General features: G+C 33.6%; 1 pseudogene; it reads right to left on the bottom strand.

Annotated features, from left to right (window-relative positions):
• Nucleotides 1–1,925: 1,925 nt before the first annotated feature.
• LOC118538791 (peroxiredoxin-1 pseudogene) lies at nt 1,926–2,761 on the bottom strand (annotated as a pseudogene).
• Between the last annotated feature and the right edge of the window lie 7,919 nt (nt 2,762–10,680).

Genomic DNA, 10,680 nt, shown 5'->3' with positions numbered 1-10,680 from the left:
AAGTAAACACCTGCTACCTGGAATGTCTGACTAAATGTTCCACAGACAATTGAAACATAGTAGGTCAAAAATGAGTTTATCTCCTATTTTGGTTATTGAGACTACGGTCCCCAAAATTGTGGAATTAGAAACTTAAACTAAAAGGGATCTCCCTTCTCATAATATACATCCAACTTGACCTAAAATCACTTCATTATTGCTGAGATGTATCTATTGTATTTTTTAATATCTAAGTATATATTTTATCCTTTTTGTCATGGATTCCAGCAGAATCTTTATTTTCTTAACTATTATCTTTTCTTCCAGTCTCCTTTTCTCTTCAGACCAACCCACAAGCCAATTTTTATGTACCTTATAGTAAAATCATGGCTTTAATGCATTATTTGATTTTTTCCACCTATGATAAAATAAATCCTTATTTATAAGACAATGACTTCATGAACTTGGCCCATATTTCTGTCATTATTTACTAATTACTCTGCACTCCACATCAGGAAGTCTGTGTGTGTGTGTGTGTGTGTGTGTGTGTGTGTGTGTGTGTGTGTGTGTGTTTATTTCTGCCTTTGTATTTGCACTTACCATTTTTACTCTCTGGAAGTGCTAATCTGAGTGTTTCACCAAATCAATTTCTACACTTATTCAAGAGTGAGGATTTTGAAGAGTGTTAGAGAGTAAACAGTTGTTTGATACCATTTATTGAAAAGTCTAATGGTTTGATATATATCTAAATAGAATTTTGGGGGAAGGTCTTGGAAGGAAAAATAAAATTCTTTATACCTTTTATCTTCCTGGAGAAAAGTTCCCTGGTATAGTAGAGCCCTATAACTATGGAGAGTAAGCTATGTGGTTGTAAATGGTTTCCATTCTCAATATAAATGCATACATAAGTCTGGGTATTTATTGTTGCTCTAATTATTATTGTTATAATAATCCTACTTTTACCTCCAGACCAGTGTGACCTAAGGAATGAAGGGTTACACAAGAGTCTTAAGACTTGATTAAACAAATTTATGCACATCCAACTGGTCCTTTTACTGCCTGTTTCTTATGAAAATAGATCAGATTAATGTAAATTGGTAAATTAACTTACTTTAAATTTGATATACATATGAAAGCATGTGTAATTTCAGAAAACTATAAAGATATTTTGTAAAGATGTTTTCTCCAAAATGTCCAATTAAGGAAGTAATTTGTGAAAAAAATATTGAACTTATAAAGCAAAGTTAGCAGATCCTCATTTGTTAGATTTCAGTACATAGAAATTGAATTAGAAAACAGAAAATTTATCACTTTTGTCAATTTCTTTCCATCACTTCAACCTGTTATTCTTTATATATTATCCTGATTTATTTTTCTTTGTAGAATTTATCAACATTTTATAGAGCTACTTCTCAATCTATTTTATCTACTTTCCTACCCACCCCTCCTACTTTGTAAGTTTCATAAAATCAGGAACTTTGTCATCCCAGATTTTAGGATAGTGCCTTGGACAAAGCAGATGCTCAACAAATGTTTGTTGGGTAAATAAATGAAATAATGATACTTTCCTCTTGACTGTGAATTACTTGAGAACAAGTGAAATATTTTAGCTATATATTGCACTCCATATAGTTGTACTTCTTGACATGATTTAGGGACTTAAATAATATGTAGTATCCAACAGAGTGGATAAATTTTACTAAGATAAGAAACTTTAAGACATCAAGTAGGCAGTTGGAGAGCTGAGTGTGAGACTCAGAGAAACCATTTGATGAAGTAAGGTGGGAATAACTGGAAGATTAATGTCAGGGGGAAAATAGATAAGCATAGACACAGATATAAAAACAAATATGGTAAGTTCCAGGATGTAAGCACCTAGTGAATTACATTCCATCAGTGATTTCCTCCTTTTTTTTCTCAGTTCAAGTTTAATAGAAACAACAAAAGACAAAAAGTGATGCCCTACTACTGTACATAACAGTTGGCCTGCCCCATAACAGCTCAGGCCCTTCTCTCCAGAGGAAGAAAGGCTGGCCTCCCCAACCCCTGCAGGAAAGGCCTGTCCTGTCCCTATAGCACATCTGCACAGAGTCTAAAGTCTTATGTTCTAAGCATGACAATAGTACAAAAGAGATTTTGTTTTCATGGCCACCTACTGCAGCCCAGCCCTAAAATGATCCAGCGCCCACTTCTGCTTAGAGAAATATTCTTTGCTCTTCTGGACATCAGGCTTGATGGTATCACTGCCAGGCTTCCAGCCAGCTGGGCACACTTCCCCAGGCTTGTCAGTAAACTGGAAGGCCTGAACCAGTCGCAGAGTCTCATCCACAGAGCGGCCGACAGGAAGGTCATTTACCGTGATCTGCCTAAGGATACCTTTATCATCAACGATAAAGAGGCCCCTGAACGAGATGCCTTCATCAGCCTTTAAGACTCCATAGTCCTGAGCAATGGTATGCTTGGGGTCTGATACCAAGGGAATGTTCATGGGTCCCAGTCCTCCTTGTTTTTTGGGTGTGTTGATCCATGCCAGGTGACAGAAATGAGAATCCACAGTAGCACCAATCACTTGACAATTGAGTTTCTTAAATTCTTCTGCCCTGTCACTGAAAGCAATGATCTCCGTGGGGCACACAAAGGTGAAGTCAAGAGGGTGAAAGAAGAACACAATGTATTTTCCTTTGTAGTCAGATAGGCTGTCTTTGAACTGGCCATCTGGCCTAACAGCCGTGGCTTTGAAGTTGGAGGCAGGATGCCCAATTTTGGCATTTCCTAAAGACATCTTGCTATCGGCAGCTCTGAGAACAAAAATGCCGAAGACAAGGCAGGAAGAAGACGCCAGTGATTTTCTCCTTTTTGAACAGAATTGGTTCCCATCAAGAAGTTTCCTGGTTTCTCTCTTCCTCTGCATAACTATTTTTAATTTTTTAAAAAATCTTTGTATCCCTTGCACTCATTTCTCCCACCACCTACCACCTGCCTCTGGCAACCAGCAACCTATTTTCTGTATCTGTGAGCTTAGTGGTGTTTTATGTTGTTTTGATTTGTTTTGTTTTTGTTTGTTTTGGATTGAACATATGGGAGAGATCATAAGGTATTTGTCGTTGTGTGACTTAATTCATCTAGCATAATGTTCTTGAGGTCCATCCATGTTGTCACAAATGGCAATATTTCTTCTTTTATGGATGACTAATATTTCACTGTAAATATACCACAGTTTTTTTATTCATTCATCCATCGATGGACACTTAGGTTGTTTCTGTATCTTGGCTATTGTAAATAGTGTTGCTGTGAGTATGGGGATGCATATATCTTTTATAGTTAGTATTTTGTTTTCTTCAAATAAATACCCAGAAGTGGAATTGTTGGATCATACGGTAGTTCTACTTCTAATTTTTTGAGAAACCTCCATACTATTTTCCATAGTGGCTTTGCACCAATTTACATTTCCACCATCAGTTCACAGTGGGACCGGTCCCTTCTCTCTACATCCTTGTCAGCACTTGTTACGTCTTGTCTGTTTGCTAATAGTCTTTCTAACAGGTGTGAGGTGATATGTCATTGTGGTTTTGATTTGCAGTTCCCTGACAATTAATTACATTGAGCATCTTTTCACATACCTATTGGCCATGTGTATGTCTTCTTTGAAAAAATGTTTATTTGGATCTTCTGCCATTCTCGATTGGATTATTTGGGGATATTTTTGTTGTTGAGTCATATGAGTTCTTTAAATATCTTGGATATTAAGCCCTTATCAGATATATGATTTGCAAATATTTTCTTTGATTTAATAGATGGCCTTTTTCTTTGTTGATAGTTTCTTTGTTGTGCAAAAGCTCTTTAGTGTTTTGTAGTCCCATTTGTTTATTTTTGCTTTTGTTGCTTTTAATTTTAATGTCAGATTCAAAAAATTCATCACCAAGACTCATATCAAGTTGCTTATACCTATGTTTTCTGCTAAAGATTTTATGGTTTAAGGTCTTACATTCAAGTCTGTAATCCATTTTGAGTTAATTTTTGTGTATGGTCCAGGATAGTGGTCCAGTTTTATTCTTTTGCATTTAGCTGCCCAGTTTTTCCAACACCATTTATTGAAGAGGCTCTCCTTTCCCCAACATATATTTTTGACTCTTTTGTCATAAATTAATTGACCATATATGCATGGGTTTATTTCTGGGCTCTGTATTCTGTTCCATTCACCAATGTATCTGCTTTTATGCCAATACCATATTATTTTAATTACCATAGCTTTTAGTTTAATTTGAAACCAGGCAGTGTGATGTCTCTAGCTTTGTTCTTTTTGTCAAGATTGCTTTGGTTATTCCAAGTCTTTTGTGGTTCTATACAAATTTTAGGATTGTTAATACTATTTGTGTGAAAAATGCCATTGGAATTTTGATGCGGGTTGCATTCAATCTGTAGATTGCTTTTGACAGTATGGATATTTTAACGATATTAATTCTTCTAATCCATGAGCACAGAATATCTTTTATTTATATCTTCAATTTCTTTCCTAAATATCTTCTAGTTTTCTGTATACAGGTCTTTTACCTCCTTGATTAAGTTTATTCCTAGGTATTTATTATTTTCATGCAATTTTAAAGAGGATTATTTTCTTGATTTATCTTTCTGGTAGTTCATTATTAGTGTATAGAAACACAACAGATTTTTGTGTATTGATTTTGTATCCTGCAACTTTACTTAATTTTTTTTTGTTCTAACAGTTTTCTGATGGACTCTTAGGATTGTCTATGTATAATATTGTCATCTGCATATAATTACAGTTTTACTTTTTCCTTTCCAATCTGAATGCCTTTATTTCTTTTTCTTGCCTAATTACTCTGGCTAGGACTTGAGAAGAATGTGTTCTGTTGCTTTTGGATGGAGTGTTCTATATATATCTGTTAAGTCTATGTGGTCTAACATGTCATTTAAGACTATTGTTTCCTTACTGATTTTCTGTTTGGATGATCTATCCATTTATGCAAATAAAGTATTAAAATCCCCACTATTATTGTATTGGTGGCCTTCCTTTAGATCTATTAATATTTACTTTATATGTTTAGGTACTCCTATGTTGGGTGCATAAATATTTACAAATGTTATAGCCTCATAATGGATCAACCCCTTAATAATTATGTAATTCCCTTTTTTGTCTCTTATTACAATCTTTGTTTTAAAGTCATTTTTTTTCTGATATAACTACCTCAGCTTTCTTTTGTTTCCCATTTGCGTGAAACATCTTTTTAAATCCCTTCACTTTCAATCTTTGTATGTCCTTATATCTGAAGCAAGTCTCTTCCAGGCAACAAATAGATGGATCTTGTTTTTTTTAAATCTATAAGGCCACTCTTTGTCTTTTGATTAGAGAATTTCTTTTTTTAATTTAATTTAATTTTTAAATTATTTTTTAAATTTAAATTCACTTAATTAACATATAATGTATTATTTTTTTCAGGGATACAGGTCTATGATTCATTAGTCTTATGTAATACCCCGTGCTCATTATACCACACACCCTCCCCAATGTCAATCACCCAGGATTAGAGAATTTCATCCATTTACATTTAAAATAATCATTGATAGGTATGTACTTATTGCCACTTTGTTCATTGTTTTCTGGCTGTTTTTGTAGTTCCTCTCTGTTCCACTCTTCTCTTGTTCTCTTCTTTGTGAGTTGATGACTTTCTTTAAGAAATGCTTATATTCCTTTGTCTTTAACTTTTGTGTATTTGCTGTAGATTTTCACTTTGTGGTTACCATGAGGCTTATGTATAACATTTTATATCTGCAACAGTCTATTTTAACTTGATAACAACTTAAGTTTGATCACATTCTAAAGCTCACCATTTTTACTCCACCCCTCTCCATATTGTTTTTGATATCACATTTTACATCTTTTTTGTCTTATGTATCCCTTAATTAATTACTTTAATCATGGTTATTTTTAATTACTTTTGCCTTTTAACCTTCACACTAGTTTTATAAGTGATCAATCCACTACCTTTACTATATATTTACCTTTCCAGTGAGGTTTATTCTTTTGTATGTTTTCTTGTCTTTAGTCCTTTTTAAGTGTACAGTTCTGTGGCATTAAGTACATTTATATTGTTCTATAACTATCAGCACCATCCATCTCCAGAACTTTTTCATCTCCCCAAACTGAAATTCTCCACCCATTAAATACTTACTCCCCATTCCTCTCTCCTCCCAGCCCCTGGCAACTACCCTTCTACTTTCTGTCTCCAAAAACTGCACTATGAGGTACCTCATATAAGTAGGGTCATATAATATTTGTCCTTTGGTGACTGGCTTTTATCACTTAACATAATGTCCTCAAGGTCACCCATGTCAGAATTTCTTTCTTCTTTAATATACTTTAAAAATATTTCAATTAAGGAAAATATATGAGGTCCATTTATGATGTGGATAAATCAAGATGTGTATCTCCCTTTCCTTATCCTTTCAGTATCTCAAATTGAATTGTTAGTAGTTGAACTAAAACTTGGAAGTTACGGAGAGAGGGAAAATTAGTTTTTATTATCGGCAATCGCCTAAAGCCCTATATGTGTTTTTCTGAAGAAAGCTAGGCAGGATGGAAGGTTCACTCATATTTTTAGTGTGAATGAGTTCCTGATATCCCACATTACAATATGACCCTGTTGATCACTCTTTCTTTAATAATCTGTGAAATAAATATAAATGCTGGTTTCCACAACATAGATAAAAAATGTTCTGAGCAAATGTTCTATAGAACTCTCTACTCTTGGTTATCTACAAATAAAGAGATATTGGGCCCAATATTTATAGCTAAACAAGAAAAAGTTCTGCAACTAATTCACCTTTTAATAAGCTAAGAAACTATTGAGGAGTTGCAAATATTCCTCCAGTGCATCAACTGAACTAAAATTTTAAGTGAGTAGAGAGGGAGTTTAAGTGGAACTGATCGATTTCTACTCATCATTTTAGGTAACATATATGAGCAGTTTCTCCAAGAAGTGTTGCATAACCTCTTACCCTGATTGTTGTTCAAGTACTGAAGATATAGCAAGTGAAATAATTTTCCTTCATTTCTTTCATTACCCTGGCAAGCCCTGGATGTAGAGATTATATTGTATCCATCATTGTATTCCCATTGCATGGCAATGTGTCTAGCACAGAGTACTTGTTCAAAATTTTCTGAATAAATGGAATACTTTGGGACAGCTGGGTGGCTCAGTCGGTTAAGCATCTGCCTTCAGCTCAGGTCTTGATCTCAGGGTCCTGAGATCAAGCCCCACATCAGGCTCCTTGCTCAGTGGGGAGCCTGCCTCTCTGTCTGCCTGCCACTCCCCCTGCTTGTGCTCTTTCTCTCTCTGACAAATAAATAAGTAAAAATCTTTAAATGAATGGAACACTTTGATAATATCCTATAAATATTCTTTTTGGGTTAGCATGACTACTTATTACAGCCTACCTTCTATGTCTTGACCTCATGATTCCTAGACCCTGGTTTGATATGTTGCTGTAAGAAAAAACAGTAAGGAGTCATTCATATATCCAAAGTTACTTTTTATAATTGGTGTAGGGGAAAAAAAATATTGTGCTTGAGCTATAGCCTCCCTGGAGAATGAACATAGAACTATCCCTTCAGCAAACTTCAGTTTGGTCCATTTATTTTTTTCCTCCTCTAATGTTCTGTGATATCAGTTTACACATGAAATTAACTCCAGTTGGGGAACCTGGGTGGCTCAGTCATTTGAGTGTCCAACTCTTGATTTTGGCTCAGGTCATGATCTCAGCATTGTGAGATCGAGCCCTATATCAGGCTCCATGTTCAGTGAGGAGTCTATTTGAGATTCTTTCCCTTACCCTGTCCCTCTCTCCCTTCCCCGCCCCCCAGCACTTTCTCTGTCTCTCTCTCTCTCTTTAAAATAAATATTTTTTAAAAAGTTAACTCCAGTAGGAAAAGAGGTAATGAAATATTTATACAGAGCAGGATGAGGGATTAGATATAGGTGTTTCATTGATTTTGACATAGTGACCAGGGTATTAGTAGACAAATTTTAATTATAAATAATATTTTTTTGGTTTTACTTTTAATTTAACATATTTTCCTATTTGCAGTACCTACAAGATGTTTTTGAATCCTTTACCATCAGATAGGTCATAGCAAGATGTCCCATCAAAGCAAAAGAATGCAATCTAGCCAGTAATCTTAGCTTTACTTTTTGGTAAATGGCCTTCCTGTATGGTTGAGAGTATTATAAACTGTGCTAGTGGTGTATAATTTGTTTTATGTAAACCAAAGATTTATGCTAAATTTGGAAATACCATTACATATGTTGATAAGAAACTCTAAATGTGTAACTAGCTGGCAATTGAAATAGTTTTAAATGGGCTTTTTCTCTGTTATTGGAATTTCCACAAAAAAATGACATATCTCTCAAATATAATGAAAGTTTCTACCAAAGACAACTAATATTTTTGACTCCAGATCTCCATTTCACCACAGTATTTGCCAGAGTAAAACTACCTTATTCTATCAAAGTTTACAACTGCCTTTATTTAAGAGGCTGATATTTTTGTTAAAAGTACAAACATTAATAACAAAGAAACAATCAAAATGGTATTTTATTTCAGTTATAACATTGTTAAATTATTTAGAATCTATTTATTCCTTAAACATTCAACTTTAATTAACCTGAAGATTTCTCAGTCTTCTCAACACATGTAATTTTATTTCCCGATTTCTATTAGACAAAGAATATCACTACTTTATAAACTCATTGAACGCATTTATGTCTGATAGCACTGTACTTCACATTTATTAAGAGTTTAAAACCAATTGTTGAGTAAATGAATAAATGAATTAATTACTGAAACAATAGCATTAAAATTAGGCTTGAGGTAAGGAACTGAAAAGACATCCCCACAACTATTTTTTAATGAATATAGGCAGTTAAATTGGGCTTCTCAGCTGGCAGGGTTTTTTGTTTTTGTTTTTGTTTTTTAAGCAGTGAGCAACACAATTTTGGAAAATTTGAAAATTCTTGATATTGCAATTAGCTTAGCTTGTGGATTTCTGTTCAGAGAGAACTTGATATGACAATAACTTCTCTTGCTACAGAAAAGCTGCCATATAGGCGTAGATTTGTGTATTTATTTTATCTGACAACTTTTTTTTTCTTATTAGAAGAATGATGAAGAGAAAATGGTCATCTTATCTGCTCTTCCATAGACTCTGAAATGTAAGTAGAAGGATTCACTAATCCATTTTCCTCATATAATAAGTAGTGAAGATATATCAGTCCCAAACTTTTGTATTTATAATAAAATTTCCAAGCATGTCTTTGAAAGGTAAGAGGAAAGTGTCGTTACCAATTGAAAAAAAAAATAGTGTTCTGGAAGTACTAATTTGTAAGTTTCTCTATAAGAGAATTCTGTGGCTTTTCACTAAATGTAGAATTTTATCAGGTCATTGTACGAATACAATAAATAGCCTGTATCCCTTCAGTAGCACTAAACTTGGAGAGATTGCAGTGTAATACAGTTATTAAGGTGCAAGCTCCCATTTCTGTCTAGAGTTTAATTCCTGTCTGTGGCACTTACTAGCTGTGTAACTTTGGGAAACTACATGACTCTTTTAACCTTTGGTTTCTGCTTAAAGTGTATATAAGAAATATAACTTCCTCACATGGTCATTGTGAAAAAGCTATGAAATAAAACTATGAAAGTGCTTAGTGTTTATATTATTATCATGATGTAGAACATTTATCATAAACTCAATGAAAGTGTTGGATAACTATTTTTGATCTTTATCCCAAGCAACTTTTGAATAATGCTTTTGAATATTCAAAGAACTACCTCTCAATAAATCAGTCTTGAATTCAAAATTTTATATTTCTATTTGATATTACCAATATTGTAGTCTTCAAATTATGGTTAGGAGTTTGATTTCTGAAATAAAAGTGCCTAGGTCCAAACTCTGGCTTGTCCATTTGCTCTATGTACAACTTGAGTCAACTTATATAACCTCTATATCCACAGTTTCCTCATTTGTAACTTGGAATTAATGCTTTATAGGGCGTTTGTAAAATGAGACGATTCATAAAAAGCACTTAGCACAGTGCTCGGTATATAGTAAGCACTCAATACATGATAACTAAAAGAAAAAGATAATTATTCAGTGAATCTTCACGGTCCTCCTCCATTTTAGTCTGACTTTTATGGATAACATTCTTATAGATTCTTATGGATAACTATTAATAAGTATTGAATATTCAGTATTGAATCAATAGTATTGATTTTTTATAAAGTTAATATTTTTTATCCATTGAAAAATTTTAATTAGATGAATTGACATTTAATGAATATGCCTTCAGGAATTGATCAGATTTTCAAAGTTTCAGAATATGAAATGTGAGTTCAAAATATGATTATTAAAGATTTATTTACTTGGAACAGAGCAGCCATAACTTCTAAAAGTATGATTTAGAAGTAAGATTTTGTCAAATAACACAGAAAAACAATGAAATATAGTATCTATCAAGAAAATAGAGAAATAGATGAGTCTGCAAAACTGACTTACCCAGTAACTGAGAATTAAGTTTATTACCAGTAAAATATTTTTCCAAAGATGAGTTGCTCCTGGCAGTTATTATACTTGGTAGTGTCAGGCCTTGACTTGCAATTTTTAGGAGATTTTCAGCCTCCTACATG

Source organism: Halichoerus grypus, chromosome 14 (genome assembly GCF_964656455.1).
Source record: "Halichoerus grypus chromosome 14, mHalGry1.hap1.1, whole genome shotgun sequence".
Taxonomy (NCBI): Eukaryota; Metazoa; Chordata; class Mammalia; order Carnivora; family Phocidae; genus Halichoerus; species Halichoerus grypus.
The sequence above is the reverse complement of the archived record's forward strand: the minus strand, read 5'-3'. Positions and strand labels throughout refer to the sequence as shown.